We start from the raw sequence: 16,884 nt of genomic DNA on the forward strand, positions 1-16,884 counted from the left end.
TGTGCAATCAGCGATACTGCCAGTGTGCAATCACTCCTTGTTCCTGAAGCCCAGAAGGATGGGGATGCATCCTACCTCTGGAAAAAAAAAAAAGAAGAGGGATAAAAAATGTTTTCAGCATGCTTGGAATAGCCAAGGTTTTCCTTCCCATTTCTGACTCTAATTTTAGAGTATCTGTGTCTTGGAAAACAGGTCTGAAATTCTGATGGCTGACCCCAGGTGCTAAGTAGGACTGAGCTATAAGGGATTACAATCCTGGGGCTGTGTCAAAGCAGCTGTGTCTGCTTTCTGTGCAGGCTGGTACCATGGTGTCAGCTTGGGCTCCTACAGCCACCATAGGTAGGTATGTACATGCACTGTGTCTGTGAGGTCCCCAGGGTTTTCCTCCGTGTCACTGTGCCTCTTCTCCTTTGTGTTCTTGGGGATGAGCCTTCGGCTGCTCACCCTGATGCTGTCCAGTTACAGGACAGGGTTGATGGTTCTGGTGTTTCCAGACTCATGGCAGGAAATGGCTGCAGGGTCAGCAGCTGCCTCCTGGTGCCCCACAGCCTGCAGGCTCCAGGGGCAGCTGAGGCCCTGGCTGCTTTGGTTTTCCTTCCTTCAGCAGGGTTTTCTTCCTAATGATCATAGACTCACAGAATGGTTTGGGTTGGAAGGGACACTGAACTCCATCCAGTTCCAATCCCCTGCTCTGAGCAGGACTGCCACCACCAGCTGGGGCTGCCCAGGACCCATCCAACCTGGCCTTCAGCACCTTCAGGGATGGGGCACCCACAGCTTCTTTTCTCCTAATATCTAACCTAAATCTCCCCTCTTTTTGTTAAAAATTGTTCTCTTTATCTGCCTGTGTAAAGAAGTTGGTCTCCTCCTTCTTGTAAGCCTCCTTTCAGTACTGGAAGGCTACAGCGATGTCCCCCTTCTCTTCTCCAAGGTGAACAAACCCAAATGCCTCAGGCAGTCTGCAGGAGAGGTGCTCCAGCCCTCTGATCTTAGATTCCTTTGAGATTTCATTTGAAAAAATCCAAGAACTAAGCAGCAAATTATGTATGATGTTTGTGAAAGCACACAATTTCAATAAAATCAACTTCATCCGAAAATTTTACTCAACAAATTTAACAGATACTCAAAGTTTATGCAGCTGCCCAGCCACCTCTGGCCAAATAACTCATTTTTATTGGTCTTTTTGACATTTTGGGAAGCAATGTAATGCTCAAGATTTTTCAGAACCTGTAACATAGGGTCACTTTAGGACGTCTTCAGTACTTAACAGAAAAACATTATGAAGCAGCCTACCAGAATTAAGTAGTACCATGGACTGGTCAGCCTGGAGAAGAGGAGGCTCAGGAGGATCCCCTCAGTGCCCATAGAAAATTGAAGGGAGGGTGCAGAGAGCACAGAGCCAGGCTCTGCTCAGTGATGCCCAGTGCCAGGACAGGAGGCGCTGGGTGCCAAGTGGCACACAGGAGGTTTCCTCTGAACACCAGGAGCACTGCTGTGCTGTGTAGGTGACGGAGCATTGGCACAGGCTGCATGGAGGCTGTGAGGTCTCCTCCTTGGGGATCTTCTGAAGTCACCTGGAGGCTCCCTGTGAGGGGAGCAGCAGGGCTGGCTGGGCTGTGTGTGTTGGTGTGCACAGGCAGTGTGCTCTGGCAGGAATACTGCAGCTTTCACTTCTGAAATAGCTCTGTGACTTATATGAAACAATTTATTTCAATGTTTTTGCTAAGCTAAAACATAGCGGTCTGTTTGTTTTGGAAGGACAGGATGCAGGCTGTGAGGACGGTCTGAAGGCTTTTTCCTTCCGTCACTGGATTTGGGTCAAGTGTTTGCAGACTGAAGCTGACATTCAGAGCAACAGCCAGCTAAATGTGCTCCCAGGAATGAACTCAAATAACACTTGTCTCCCTCCAGGCCTGAAGTGATGACAAATTTTCGGCACCCTCCTGTATATTTCTGTATCTGGAGAGAAGGAGAAGCCCCATCCTATGGTTCTGGTAGGCAGTGCCTCATTTGGGAACTGTCAACCAAACCTGAGGCTTGGGCGCTCAGGCAGCACTGGGCTTGGAGCCAGTGTTCATCTCTCACTTGCGAAAGATTTGAAGAAAGGATTTTGCTAGAGCACGGACATTTCTGGTACCTGGCCCTCCTTGGAGGAAGGGTAACTTTACAAAACTGTGGGACCTGGAGGTCCAGCTGGAAGGAAGCGGAGATGTATCAAACCTGTGGTGAGCGCGGTGCTTTATGATGTGCCGGGTAGGGCGCCAAGCTGCTCAGCTGACGGTGCCCATTAACCGCCCATCGAGGCAGTGAAACACTGCAGCAGATGCCCTGCGGTTACTTCACACTTTTATTCTAGTAATTAATTCCACTTCCAGGTAATTGGTTTTACCTCTTTATTGCCGTGCCCAGCCTCATCCGTTCGTCCTGCACCAGAGCCATGGCTGCATATTTCCACACAGAGCATGGGGCTGCATAGCAGGAACCCTATATTCTCCCAGGAACTCCTCAGACTTCAGTGTTTCATCAGAATAACCTGGGTTATTTAAAATACATAAGCATTTTCTGCTTAAATGCACTTTTTCCCCCTTCATGCAACTCTCAGATGCAGGCTGCTGGAACTGGAATTGCTGAAATTGCAGGCGGGCATCCCAGCCTCTGAGCCTTCTTCTCACTGAAAAATGCAATGACTGCGATCATCACAACTCAATTAAGCTGGAAGAAAGAGGAAAAAAGGGTTGAAACCTGAAGCAGGAATCCTGCGCCAGCCTTCCCCACCGACAGTCATTAATCCCCTGGAACTGAACCTGGACGAACCTTCCCCTTCCCTCCCAGCTACCACATGCCTCATCTCTATGACACCAGTTGTTTTCTCTCACAGCTCTTTCCCTCTGCTGTTGAACATTCCTCTGAGATGAGGCCTTCCACCTTCATCCATGGCCAAGCCCCCTTGCCAGCTCCCTGGGAGGTTTGAGTCCATGTGCTCCTGCATCTCAGAGCTGCAGCTACAGTGTGATCCCATGTCCTCTCTTTCCCTTCCTCCACTGCAGTCCGAGTTTTCTAGGAAGGAGAGTCCTTCTTCCAAGCCATTACCAGCAAACCCTTGGATGCAGTGACAGCATCCCATCTATTTGGATATGTTTGATTCAAAACTGGGTCAGATAGAGCATCCCTTGGTCAACCACAGCCTGATGCTGGAGCAGCTGAAATGCTACCTGTGGCCTGGCACATCCTTTGGCTTTTTAAAGGTCAGGTGGGACAGACTGCTCCAGAAGCAGAGATTTCATCCCGTCAGCTCACAGCAAACAAAAAACTGCGTAAGAGCCAGCAGTGTGCACCCGCAGCCCAGCAGGCCATCAGCACCTTGGGCTGCATCAGCAGAGGGGTGGCAGCAGGAAGAGGGAGGAGACTGTCCTCTGCTGCCCTTGTCAGCCCCTTCTGGAGTACTGTGCACAGGCATGGGGCCCCCTGTACAGGAAGGATTTGGAGCTGTTGGAGGGGGTCCAGAGTAGGGCCACTAAGATGATCAGAGGACTGCAGAACCTCTCCTGTGGAAGACAAGCTGAGGAAGTTGGGCTTGTTTAGCTTGGGGAAGAGAAGGCTCCGAGGAGACCTACTGTGGCCTTCCAATACTTGAAACGAGCTTACAGAAAAGGGAACTGGCTTTTCACGTGGTCTGATAATGACAGGACAAGGGGGAATGGCTTTAAGCTAAAAGAGGAGAAGTTTAGGTTAGATGCTAGGTTAGAAGTTCTTTACTCAGAGGGTGGTGAGGCACTGACACAGACTGCCTGGAGAGCTGTGGGTGCCCCATCCCTGGAGGTGGTCGAGGCCAGGATGGATGGGGCCTTGGGCAGCCGCAGCAGGTGGATGACAAGCAAACGATGGCACAGGGGGTAGAGCCTGAATGATCTCTCAGGTGCCTTTCAACCCAACCCTCTCCTCTCCTCTCCTCTCCTCTCCTCTCCTCTCCTCTCCTCTCCTCTCCTCTCCTCTCCTCTCCTTTCCTCTCCTCTCCTCTCCTCTCTTTCCCTTCCCTATGATCAAGCCAAATGAGTCTGTGAATAACTTGGAGGCTGTTTTGGTGAAATGAAAGCAGACAGAATTAATGCAAAGGAAAGAACTGTGCATCTGATATTAATCAGCAAAAATCAGTTGGCACTGAGGAAATTTGTACAGAAAAGGTCCACCTGAATATGTGTCAGATTGCTGCTTCTCAACAGCATTTGCTCATAAGGAAAGAACGTGACAATAAATCTAAAATTTGCCCCATGTCAGTGATTTTGTCCCCCGCTGGGTTTTTGTGTTTTTGTTTTTTTTTTTTTTTCTTTATTTTGTTTTGTTTGTTGTTGTTGCTTGTTTATTTTTTAATATTGTTTCTGCAACCAGGAATTTACTTGAAGGGGTGATTCAAGGATTGCTCTCAATGTAGAGCAATGAGGTGAGGTGAATGGAAGCCAATGTTTCCAAGCATGACATGAGCTGTGTGGCCACCACGGTGACATGTTGCTGTGAAGGCAAGACTTGTATCCTACAGAAAGAAAAAAAATATCTAAAAAAGCTTCTCAGAGATCAAGGCTGAGAAGAAGAAATAATAATTGTTAGCAGACCACCTAGTTGGAAATATAGCCATGTTTATTACAGTGAACCAGCCCTTCCCTCTCTAAAACCTGTTCAGAGCAATGGCTTTACTCCAAACTAACAGTGTTATTCATTTGAAGTGGTTGAGGGAGTAAAAGTAGTTGAAATCTCAGACTATGGAGAAGATACAAATCACAGAATCATAGAACCATAGAATCATTTGAGCTGGAAGGGGCCATTAGAGGCCACCTAGTCCACCTCCCTGCCATGAGCAGGGACACCTACAGCTCCATCAGATGCTCAGAGCCCCATCCAGCCTGACCTTGAGTGTCTCCAGGGATGGGGCATCCACTACCTCTCCAGGCAACCTGTGCCAGTGCCTCACCACACTTACTATAAAAAAGTCTTCCTTATTTCCAATCAAAATGTCCCCTCTTTTAGTTTGAACCCATTTTCCCTTGGTCTGTCATAACAGACCTTACTAAAGAGTTTGTCCCCTTTCTTCTTACAGCCCCTTTAGATATTGAAAGACTGCTCTGAGGTGACCTTGGAACCTTCTCCTCTCCAGGCTGAACAGCCCCAGCTCTCAGCCTGTCCTTATAGGAGAGGTGTTCCATCCCTTGCCCATTTCTCTGGCCTTTCTCTGGATGCACTCCAACAGGTCCACGTCTCTCCTGTACTGAGCACTCCACATCTGGACGCAGTACACTTTTTTCCATGAAAATTTTTTTGGTTGAGCATGACAATCACCCATGGCTTTTGGTCTTTCAATCATGAAGTTGCACCTGGCTCTGTATTGGCTAGGTTTGTAGTTGCCCTGGCAAGATCTGTCTTCATTTGGTGTTTGTTGGACATGAGGTATTTAGCTTTTGAGGGTGAGACTGTACGAGTGGGAGTGCCTGAAAGGCTAGAGAGGCTGTAGATAAAACTGGTAGTTCCAAGGAAAGTTATTTCAAGGTCTGATCTTTCAGCTATTTTGTAATTATCCAACTTTCTTCAAGGTGTTCTCAGAAAGAGAATGAATCTTATGATCTTAGGTGAGAAGCTGTTTCTTTCCCCCCCCTGCATGAGGTATATAAATACTCAGATACAATCATTTTATCATATCAAATTAAGGAAATCAGAGTGGGAGGATTAGAGAAATTTTTGATTACCTCTGGCTCTGTATCTAAAGTTTTTTTTCTTTGATGAAGACAAATCTTCTCACCTCCATAGAGCAGCTCCAAGATCACAAGGATTTTCTCTGCTGAGCCCCAGATGGTGCAAAGCCCATGGCTGTGGCCACATCTGATTGCAGCAGTGGAGAGATTGACTCTTAATCTCTCCACTAAAACAAGTCTGGCTTGTTTTAGTGGTCTACATATAAAGAGACCAGTACTGTGCTCCTCTGCTTACAGGGCTGTGTAACCCCTGCTGCCTGCGCTGCCCATGGAGGGATGCTGCAGCTCAGGAGTGGTGGGAGGGCACACTGACAGCCTTTGGCATTAAGAACCCGTGCAAAGGTACGATGCATTTATCCCTCCAGCATCTTCCATTTGGCAGTGTCCACAATGACAATGCAGGATTAGAACTAATCTAGGGAGTCTTTGTGGTTCATTTATTTCCTTGTCATCTCTAGTTCTCTGGTGTTAGTGTATTTTTCTTCTCTTACATTTTTAAGGACCAGCCTGGTACTTCACAACATGTTTATCTGCTGCCTTGGGCTTGCTGTTCCTACCTGTGCCTTATGGTGACTTTATGTCTCACATTTGATGAATGTCTGTGCTCAGAAAATTTAGTAAGTTCCAGTTTTAGCAGTACCTATGCAACAGGTGCAATAGTATGTCATAGAATCATAGAACCATAGAATTGTTTGAGTTGGAAGGGACCCTTAAAGGCCATCTAGTCCCCAGCCCCACCAAGAACAGGGACACCTACAGCTCCATCAGGTTGCTCAGAGCCCCATCAAGCCTGACTTGGAGTGTTTCCAGGGATGGGGCATCTGCCACCTCTGTGGGCAACGTGTTTCCCTTCTGCTTAATCACTGTCCTTTGAATGAAATATGAAGACCCACCCAAATGTACCCATAGTCTCTTTGAAAAATATCCTCTATAAATATGATAGAGTTGAGAATGGAAATGTGACATTCGCTTTCCAGGGCAAACATCAAACAGCATGTGGGATAAAAAGGGTAATGCATTAATTGTGTTATTTAAATGTATTTAGCGGATATTCCCTATCAGTAGTAATGACATTATTGGGAAGCTTTGTTACAGTGAAAGACAAAAATGGAATTAATGGCTCCTGAAGGCAATTACTCTTAAAATCATAGCTTGTTCCCTGTCTCAGGAGTTCAGAGAGATGAGGGAGATCCTGAACAGGGCCAGAAAAGCTGAACATGAGGAGACGTGATTCTTCCTCCTGAGCCAGGTTTCTACCTGATAAATTCCACCAACCCACCCACTCTTTGCTCTTTTCCCCATGAAATGAGGAGAAGGTCACCCCTGGGAGGCCTGAGGGCTTGCAGGGCACCTACACATGCAGTGGCCACCTCAGTAGTTCAAAGCAGTGCTTACGTGGTTGGTTGTGACTGCTGCTGCCAAGGGGTGGGTGCAGCCTGCTGCTGGCAAGGAGCCCTTGGGCAGCGTCTGGGATGTGCAATGCACCAAAATTCTCCTGCTTTGCACTGTTGTCCGTGGGCCACTTCTGGAGCGATTCTGGCTGCTCTTCAATGCACTTCAAAGATGAAACAGAGGTAACCATGGCTGGAGCCAGTCCTAAATCCAACTCGAAGCAGGATTTTATCTAAATTCCAGCTAAGGACACCAGAATTCCACCTAAATCCTAGAGAATCTGTTACCCATCTGCCTCCTTCCATTCCCTGTGATAGCACCAGTTCAGCTGATGTCTCCCTGCCTGAATCTCAATCTTCTTGTGTCTGAAGTCGGGAGTGGGCAAGCTCTTGCAGCACCCCACTTTGGGTGCTCCTCTCTCACCCCAGCTTTACTGCATTTGCTGCTACCTCTGCAGGTCCCTGGGGGGTCACAAGCGTCCTTTCTCTGCATTGTATCCCTGGGGCTGTTGTGTATGGCAGAGCCTTGCTTTGCAGCACTTCCTGTGGTAAGATTCGCAGTAAAATGGTGCAGCATGGATCAGAAGAAAATCTGAGGTGGCAATGACCAGATGGCCTTCAATCCGAGTTCAAACTGAAAGGGATTAAACCAAAACTGATGGGTTGCTGTTGGGGCTGGGGGAGAATCACCATCCCACCTTGCTCTCTGCACTGCTGAGTGGCATCCTCAGATGTTAATGATCACAGGAGCAATTTTGGATGCAGAGAGCCCTGCAGCCACCCTGAGAGAGCAAAACGTGCTCTTGGCTTAATGAGGAGATGGACTGAAAGCACTGCACTGCAGCTTGCACATTAGCCTACAGCAGGGAGGGATAAAGCCAGAGATTTGCCTGGTTAATCCTCTACCCAAAGCCAGTGCGAGAAGGAATGATAAAATGAAAGGATGTGAGAAATACCAATAAATTGGATTGATGTGATTAGTCAAATACACATTGTAGAATTGTTTGAAGCTCTCCCTGGAATTATCTTCTCTTAGAAGAAGACCTAAGGCAATTGCAAAGACTGGCAGGCAATGAATAAGCAGCACATCCCCTCTGCTGGCTGCCTGCTGGCACGGCTGCACCCCATCACTGCTTCCCTTCCCCATTGGAGCATAATCATAGAATCACAGAATCTTTTGAGTTGGAGGAGAACCCTAAAGGCCATGTAGTCCAACTCCCCTGCCATGAACTGGGGCACCACAGCTCCACCAGGTGTTCAGAGCCCCACCCAGACTGACCTTGAGTGTCTCCAGGGAAGGGGCATCCATCACCTCTCTGGGCAAGCCTGGATGGGGATCTTCTGGAACACGTGCCCTGTGTCCATATCCAGCATGCTGCTCAACTTGGGACCTGGTGCTCAGAACCTTGCTGTGGATAGGAGCCTGCTGGGAGACAACAGGCTGCAGAAAAAGTGGGAGGACCTAAATGCACACATGTGCTGGTGACTCCTGGCATTGAGCACCCCCAGGGATGGGGCACCCACAGCAATCTGGGTAGCTGTGCCACTGCTTCACTGCCTTCTGAGTAAAGAATTTGCTCCCAACATCTAACCTAAACCTCACCTCATTTAACATAAAGCCATTCTTCCTTATTCTGTCACTATCTCCCTGTGTAAAAAGGCGGCCCCCCTCCTGCCTGTAAGCCCCCGTCAAGTACTGGAAGTCCTGGGCTCCAGGCAGGGAGATAGACCTCTTTCCTTCCTGGGCAGCTGTCTCTGCAGTGACACATAGCACCCAATATCCCTGTGTCCTGCCCTTTGCCAAAGGTACATCTCCCAGTTGAGGGCAGGCTGGTTCATGTGGCACTGGGTAACAGCTGATGGCTCTGTTGCAAAGCCTTGGAAATTACTCAGCGAGCAGAAAAGTTGAAGAAAATCATGTGGAATCAAATGGGACATTTAATTCAACGTTCAAATATTTCATGTTTGATTTTTTTGTTTGTTTTTTAAGTATGCAATAAAACTGTTTAAGATCTGACACAGAATTTCATTTCACTTTTTTTTCTTCCAAAGCGTCAGAAGAAAATGTGAACTTTTGTGATTAGGGGGAGGAGGGCCTTCAGTGTTTTTTAAACTGAAATGATGAAGTAAAATAAATGTGCACTTGTAAAGTGTTTCAATTTAACTTTAAAATATATTTTCTTAGAGAAAAATATTTTCACCACAAATCTTCAACCACTTTTGTTTGCAACCCATATATCACCTGCAGAGAGCGTGGTGCGCAAACAAGCTGTGCAACCACCGAACAGCAACCCCATGCCTCCTGTTTTGCTTGCAAAGAGCTGCTCCTCAGTCTCTCCTTCAGCAATAGTAACAATTGCCAGTACTGCCAAGCATCTGCATTTCTGGTTTTGCTAAAGCTTGGCATTTCAGATCAGATACTTCAGAGAGCTAATCAGCATGCAGAGTCATTAAATGCTAGGAAATGTGGAAGGTAGATGGGGCATCCAAGCTGTTAGCCCATTTCCCAAAGGCAAATGCATCTCTGCCTCTTTCAGCTTTACCCAGAGCAACTCAAATCCTCAGGGCTGCTCAGGGAACCCCTTTATACTATTGACCTCTTCTTGTGCTGGGGATCTGCGAGCTGTGGCAGTGAGGTTGTGGGGCAGTGGCACATCTCCTCCTTGCCATTCCAGCCCGTATCTGCTGAGAGAAAGGAAACCCGAGGGAAGGGATGGTAGTTCTGTGCTCTCATTCTCCTATTACTCTTTCTCACAACGTACAGAATTGGCTGTGGCTTCGTGTGGAAGATAATTAATGTTAGTAAATAATATTTCCTTGTGCTAGGAGTGAATAGTGCCCTCTGTTTGGACATCTCATTGTGACAGTGCTCTGTATTTAATTCAGCTTCACAGCAGAGGCGCACTGAATTATTCATGGCAAGTAAATGATCTGAAGAATGCAGCCTTTTTTTTCCTGTTGGCCAACTCCATCGGTTTCCTCTGCTGCTCTTTCCTGCATACAGCAGCATCCCTTCAGCAATTTGTGCAGCCAACACACAACACGGGGCTTTTGTTAGTTGTGAGCACCGTGTGCTTGTGCTGGGGGTGGCAGGAGGAGGGTAACGGCCTCTGAGTCCTGCTGATGGGGAGATGGCAAAAAGCGATGCTGAACGTGCTCCTCATCTGTGCATACATGGAACACACACGTAGGTATATCCAGCCTTGTGCACACTGGGGATCAGAGTGTGTGGTGCTGTGTGGAGCCAGGAGTTGGACTGATCTTTATGAGTCCCTTCTGACTCCGGACATTGTATGATTCTGTGATTTCACATGTGCTCCAGGTAAGACCCGCAGTAAGCCTACAAAGAAGAGATGCAGATGGCACCCTCTTGGGCTGGTTTTGGCGTGAGGTCCCATGTTACTTACCAAATACGTACCATGTTACTCATCCAATCTGCATCTGGACAAATATAAACCTCTCCTACACAGCTTCAGCTCATAGAAGACTATTGAAGGGCAGAAAGGAGGGAGGCAGAGCAGGTGCCATCTCCAGCCCTAAGTCTGCAGGGTGGCTCTTCCTCCATGGCCAGTCCCAGCACTGGGTGGGTGTGTGGGTTTCCCTGTCCTCGTGCTCCTGGATCCCACCACTGGAAGGAGTTTTTGCTCTGAGGTATTTGGTTGAAAGCTTTGATTCCATTACTATTTGTAATGTGTCTGGCTGTGAAGCGCCCAGGTTGAGCGGCACTGGGCAGCCTCTCAAGGACACCTCCCATGGGGTCTTCCAGAGCTGAACTCAATATGGAAGTTCCTTCTCCAGCAGCCTGAACACAGGGCACATGGCAACACATCACTGCGTCTCTGGTTTAAGTTTCACGGAAAATGAATGAAAGTTGGGATTTTTCCAGGCTTCTCACACAACACTTCTGTTTGCTGCTTTTTTGTTGTTGTTTTGTTTGTTTGTTTCTTCTAACGAATAAGGTCACCTTTGTAAGAAGGTCTTGTTTTTCTTCTAAAAAAAAGCATTCGAAGTGTATTTTTCCTTTGGAAGTATGTGAGCTGACAGAAAAAGAAATCTTAGATGTGTGTTTTTGTCAGCTCCTTGTAATCAATAACACCTATGTAAAAGAAAAAGCTGAAATCAGGCATCAGCAAGGGAACAGGCTGAGCTTGTAATATTTGGGCTGACCTATTTTGTACACATTTGTTGGGAAGAAAATATAACAGCAATCCAGGTTTCTGCCTCCAGCTTGATGCATTACCTTGTGTTGGTTGGATGCTCAGACCAATGACCCTCAAGCATTTTGTGAGGACAGCAGTCAGATGCATTGACTGGGATCCTGGCTTCACTGCCATCGTGGGGACATGATGCTTGGGAGATGGCATGAGCTGAGGACATGATGCTCAAAAAATGGTTAGAATCAAATTTCATCATCCTGAGAATGAGTGTCCTAAACCTGCCCTGAGCACCCTGTAATATGTCCATGTATGATGTGAAATCGCAGGGAGCATCTCTGTTGGCAGGCAAGGCCCAGTCCTGAGCAGGGCACCTTCCAGCTCTGCTGCAGGCTGCCCATCTCCTGGCTCAATGCGTGGCACAGAATTGTTGCAATAAACCCCTCTCTTTTGGCTCTGTTACGTTTCAGGGCCTTATTCTGGGATGGCCATGGAAGAAAACCAGATTTGGGAGTGTTTGTTTCTGTATGCAAGCCTACAAAGTCCAAGTAGAATGCTGAGCACATTCATACGTGGGCTGTATGAACGCTATAAATATTTTGGGAAGTTGGGCCCAGCTAACAACTCGCTTCACAAGGGCACCTGTTGTGCCCCCACGTTGTGTGGATCTCCCACCCATGTGATGGAGAGGGGTTTTGTTCACAGACCTGTGGCTTTTACATCCCGTTTGAAGGTGAGAAAAGTGAAGAATTTGCATAGTAAACATTCTTGGCAAAAGTTGGAGCCTCCAGTCTCTGTGTGATAAACTGATTATTGTGCTGCCGAGTTTACGCACATCAGACAAGCATACTGGAAACTCATATCCCAAGGTAAAAAAAATGCAAAAAATTCACACTTTGGCTTTGCCAAATGGTTTGTTGGACAAAACAAACTTCATTTTTAAAATCTAGACAGAACACACAAGTACTGAGTGCTTTTTCTTAGTACTTACCACAATGAAAAAATATTTGCTAAGTCTCTATTTTGTAAAACAGATAGATCTCTGCAATAGAAATTAAAATTGAGAACAGAAACTTGATAGGGAGCAATTTTTCCAGGAACGCAGGAACATCTGGTATGGTTTCTAATTTATTTAGAAAATAGGCACATGGGCTTTTGCCAAGTGAGGAATTTAAGCACATAGATGACATTATTGCACTTCCCTGGGACTATTTATACTTTAAGCCAATCCCAAGGCCAGGCGTGCTGCTGAGGTTCACTTTGCAGACCCTTAATGCAATGAAGCTGTGAGGGGTCTGGAGCACAAGGCTTATGGGGAGCAGCTGAGGGAGCTGGGATTGTTCAGTCTGGAGAAGAGGAGGCTCAGGGAAGATCTTACTGCTCTCTGTCTGAAAGGAGGTTGTGGTGAGGTTGGGATCAACCTCTTCTTGCACATAACTATGATAAGACGAGAGGGAATGGCCTAAAGTTGCACCACGGAGGTTCAGGTTGGATATTAGGAAAAATTTATACTCAGTAAGAGATGTGAGGCAGTGGCACAGGCTGCTCGGGGAGGTGCTGCAGTCATTTTCTTCGAGGTGCCCAAGGAACGTGGAGATGTGTCACTGAGGGATGTGGTCAGGGATGGGATGATGGCTGGACAGATAATCCTAGAGGCCTTTTCCAGCCTTAATGATTCGGTGGTTCTACGGAGAAGTATAACATCATTTGGATGCTCACCTTTGGAACCATTTCTTGTGGGCAAAGAAAATTCATCAGAGTTTGCATAGATCTTAGAAATAATTAGAGAAAAATTTACAGACCTGGTTTTCCCTCTGCACATTTATGCAAATATTTAGTAGGGAGACAGCTGTGCCACAGAAGTACTCAGATGGGCATGAGCAATGAAGTGCATCCTTCACTGCTCTGATCCACAGAGACCCATTTCTGCTGGAAAAGGACACTGAGGCCTGGACGTCCTTGGCTGCCTGCTCACCTTAGTACTCTCAGAGTCAAAAACTCTAGTTTTCAGGACAGTGGTGTCAGACATTCATTTTAATAGCAGCTGTGCCAGCAAAGCACCCAACCACTACCTTCCTTCATCCTCCTGCCATGCCAAGCTGCCTCGCTCAGCTCTGCAACAGGAACAGCTCATGTCAGTGCCTTCAAGGGTATTTCAGTGAAGTTGGTTTGTCCAAGTGCAATATTTTCAGTTAGTCACTTGCCTTAGCAAACGAGGAGGAAAAGCATGAGGAGTTGAGCCTTCCTTCCCCTGTAAGATCAGAATTACAGCTGCCTTACAGAGCATATTTGCAGCAGTTTGACGGAAATAGTTTGTGACAGGAGAATCAAGTGCAAAGAAATAATTTCTGCATTGAAAACACCTCTCTTACAATAGGGTCACCAAATGGCCAAATTCTGAAATATTCAACTTAATGTGGCTGGCAGTAGCTACCAGACTGCTTGTCCTCGAGGAACTGCTGACATTTCTAGAGAAGCCATTAAGAAATCCAGACAAAATAAGGCCTGGAGCAAACCTACTGTTAAGAAAAAAACATTATGAAGTGAATTGTACTTATTTATAAAGCACAAGTGCTGCCCAGAACCTTTAGGCTCTGTGTGACAGCCGCATCCTAACAGAAATATTCAGCACCTTTAACCAACTGCATTCCCTTGTGGACACTGGTGGGTCAAGAAGTTTATCCCCACAGTGGCCTCCATACAGAGATGTTGTCAGCTCAGGGAGCAAGGGAAGCCTTCTGTGAAGGAGAGGAAGTTGTCTGGGATCCCAGAGCACTCACTCAGGGCTCTATCAGCCAGCAGACATCATGGGAAAGGCCCAAGTGTGCTCCAGTTAGATCCTCCTCCAGGGGATTCCTCTGGCCTCGTGAGCACATCAGGCCACTCAGTAGTGTCACTGAGGTCATCTCCCTACTGTGCTGTGCTGTGCAGAGTCCTGGATGCGCGTGTTACATGCTGAAGGAAAATGTATGTCTTAGGCATACAGTCCTGATATAAAGACAACCTGAAGGCTGGGTGTAAGACATAGCTTTTGCTGGTTTTGTAAGAATGTTTTAGATTCTAAGAATCAGAAGGACTGTCTGTTCCAAAAAGCTTGATTTAGGTGTCCAAGCCAGTGAACTTTTGCTAAATTCCCCCAGTCCTGATGAATAGCAGTGAAGCTGGTTTATGACTATCTTTCCTTCAGACACGGGCGATGTAGAATTGCAAACCCCTTGAGGGTTTGGACCAGAGGTCAGGAGGTTGGACCAGAGACATCCTGAGGTCCCTTCCATCCTGAATAATCTTGTGCTGCTATGTTTTTAGGGATGAGAATCAGGCTTCAGAGGACAGAAAACAGAACAACCATCTTTGTGTACATATTGCTCTGTCCTTCTTAAGGTGCTCTTGAGAGCAGCTCGGCAGAGAAGGACCTCGGGGTCCTGATGGACGAGAGACTGAACATGAGCCAGCAGTGCGCTCTGGCAGCTCGAAAGGCAAATGGGATCCTGGGCTCCATCAGGAGAGGGGTGGTCAGCAGGGACAGGGAGGTGATTGTCCCTCTCTACTCGGCTCTTGTGAGGCCCCACCTGGAGTACTGTGTCCAGGTGTGGAGCCCTCAGTACAAGAAAGACATAGAGATCTTGGAAAGGGTCCAGAGGAGGGCGACTAAGATGATCAGGGGGCTGGAGCACCTCCCCTATGAGGACAGGCTGAGGGAGTTGGGCTTGTTCAGCCTGGAGAAGAGAAGGCTGCGGGGCGACCTCATTGCAGCCTATCAATACCTGAAGGGAACCTACACCCAGGAGGGGAGTAAACTCTTCAGAAGGGCTGACAACAGCAGGACTAGGGGAAATGGATCAAAGTTGAAGGAGGAAAGATTTAGGTTGGATGTTAGGGGGAAGTTCTTCACAAGGAGAGTAGTTAGGCCCTGGAACGGGCTGCCCAGGGAGGTTGTGGATGCCCCGTCCTTGGACGTGTTCAAGGCCAGGTTGGACGGGGTCCTGGGCAACCTGATCTGAATGTGGATGTTTGGTGGCCCTGCTAGGCAGGGGGGTTGGAACTACATGATCCTTGAGGTCCCTTCCAACCCAGGTGATTCTGTGATTCTGTGATTCTGTGATTCTGTGATTCTGTGATGGGAGGTTTGGATTGAGCACTAGAAAGACTTTCTTCTTGGAGAGAGTAAAAGCATTTTTGGAGAGCTAAAGCATTGGAATAGGCTGTGCAGAGCAGTCACCATTCATGGAGGCATTTATGAGAAGTGGTTGTGGCACTAAGGGACACAGCTTAGTGATGGGACTGAGTAGGTCAGGCTGATGGTTGGACTTGGTGATCTGGAAGACCTTTTCCAACCTAGATTTTATTATGGTTCTGTGATTGTAAGACAAATGGAAACAGGGAACAGAGGAGGCAGGTAAGTGCCAAATGTCACAGAGCACACTGGGAGCAAAGCTGGAAATAAAATGTAGGCCATCAAATCCAAAAAGTACGGGGCAAAAGTACATTTCCAGAACAAGGAAAAAGTTGGAGCAACAGGTGTTAGCAGAAGCCTGGTGGTCAGAAGCATGGCTAAAGGACAGCTTCACTCTGAAGGTCACTTCCCTTTTAGTATTTCCCAGATTATTAAAATATTATTTCCTGTCTCAGCGCCCTGGGATGCTCAGGGGAAAGCAACAGAGGCCCCTGGTACATGGATGTTGGCTCCCCAACAGCAGCACACCTGGAGTCATCACATACTGAAGTCCTCAAGGTCACATCCAACACTGTGAAAAGGCTCAGTACAATTTATTTTAGAACTTAATAGCATTTATTTTCTTTAGTGAGCAGCACAGACAGTGATTTTCTCCATTAGTGCTCATTTTAGTGATTGTCACAGAATGAGCCCTGTGCAGCAGCAGGGTGTATGTCTTTCAAGACAGAAGCGTGTATTAAATTGTGCTGGGTCTACATCCAGCTTGTTCACCATATGTTTAAATTTGAAAGCACTCTAACATTAGCTACAGCTCAAAAGCAGACACATAATTTGTTTCACATTGAAGCACTCTTGGATATACTTTAACTTCAGCCTAGCAGAGATAAATGTCTTGTTGGAAGATACCATTTCTAGGACAGAACATTTATATTGTAGAGACTAGAGATTTTTCTAAAGCTTTATTATTCTTGCAATGAATCAGCATTTGCTCCTTGATGTAATCTTGGCAGTGTGGCTGTGTGCTTTCTGCTATTTTGAAAAGAAACGCAGAGTAGCTGTTTTATTTCAAAATAGCATCTTTTTTTTGTTGTTTTGTTTTGAAGGAGGTGCACATGCAGAGCTGTTAGAGGACAGGTCTCAAAATACACACAAAGGGTTTTTACCTTTGGAAGGTGACTATTACAGACCAGATCCTGCATTTTTATTAGAATAGCTAAATATGAAAAATGTGAAAAAGAGAATTTGTAGTGAAGTATTTGAGCTCGTAAACATGCTGGTATAGCAGCAAGTGCACGGTATTTTATTGCATTACGAGGTTGTCTACAAACACCTCTCTGTTCACTGATAGAACCACGTGCAGGATTACAGACCCAACCAGCAAGTCTTCGATTCTGTATCTTTAGGTAAGGTTATATCTAACTTTGTTA

This window comes from Tympanuchus pallidicinctus, unplaced genomic scaffold (assembly GCF_026119805.1).
Source record: "Tympanuchus pallidicinctus isolate F22 unplaced genomic scaffold, pur_lepc_1.0 scaffold11, whole genome shotgun sequence".
Classification (NCBI taxonomy): domain Eukaryota; kingdom Metazoa; phylum Chordata; class Aves; order Galliformes; family Phasianidae; genus Tympanuchus; species Tympanuchus pallidicinctus.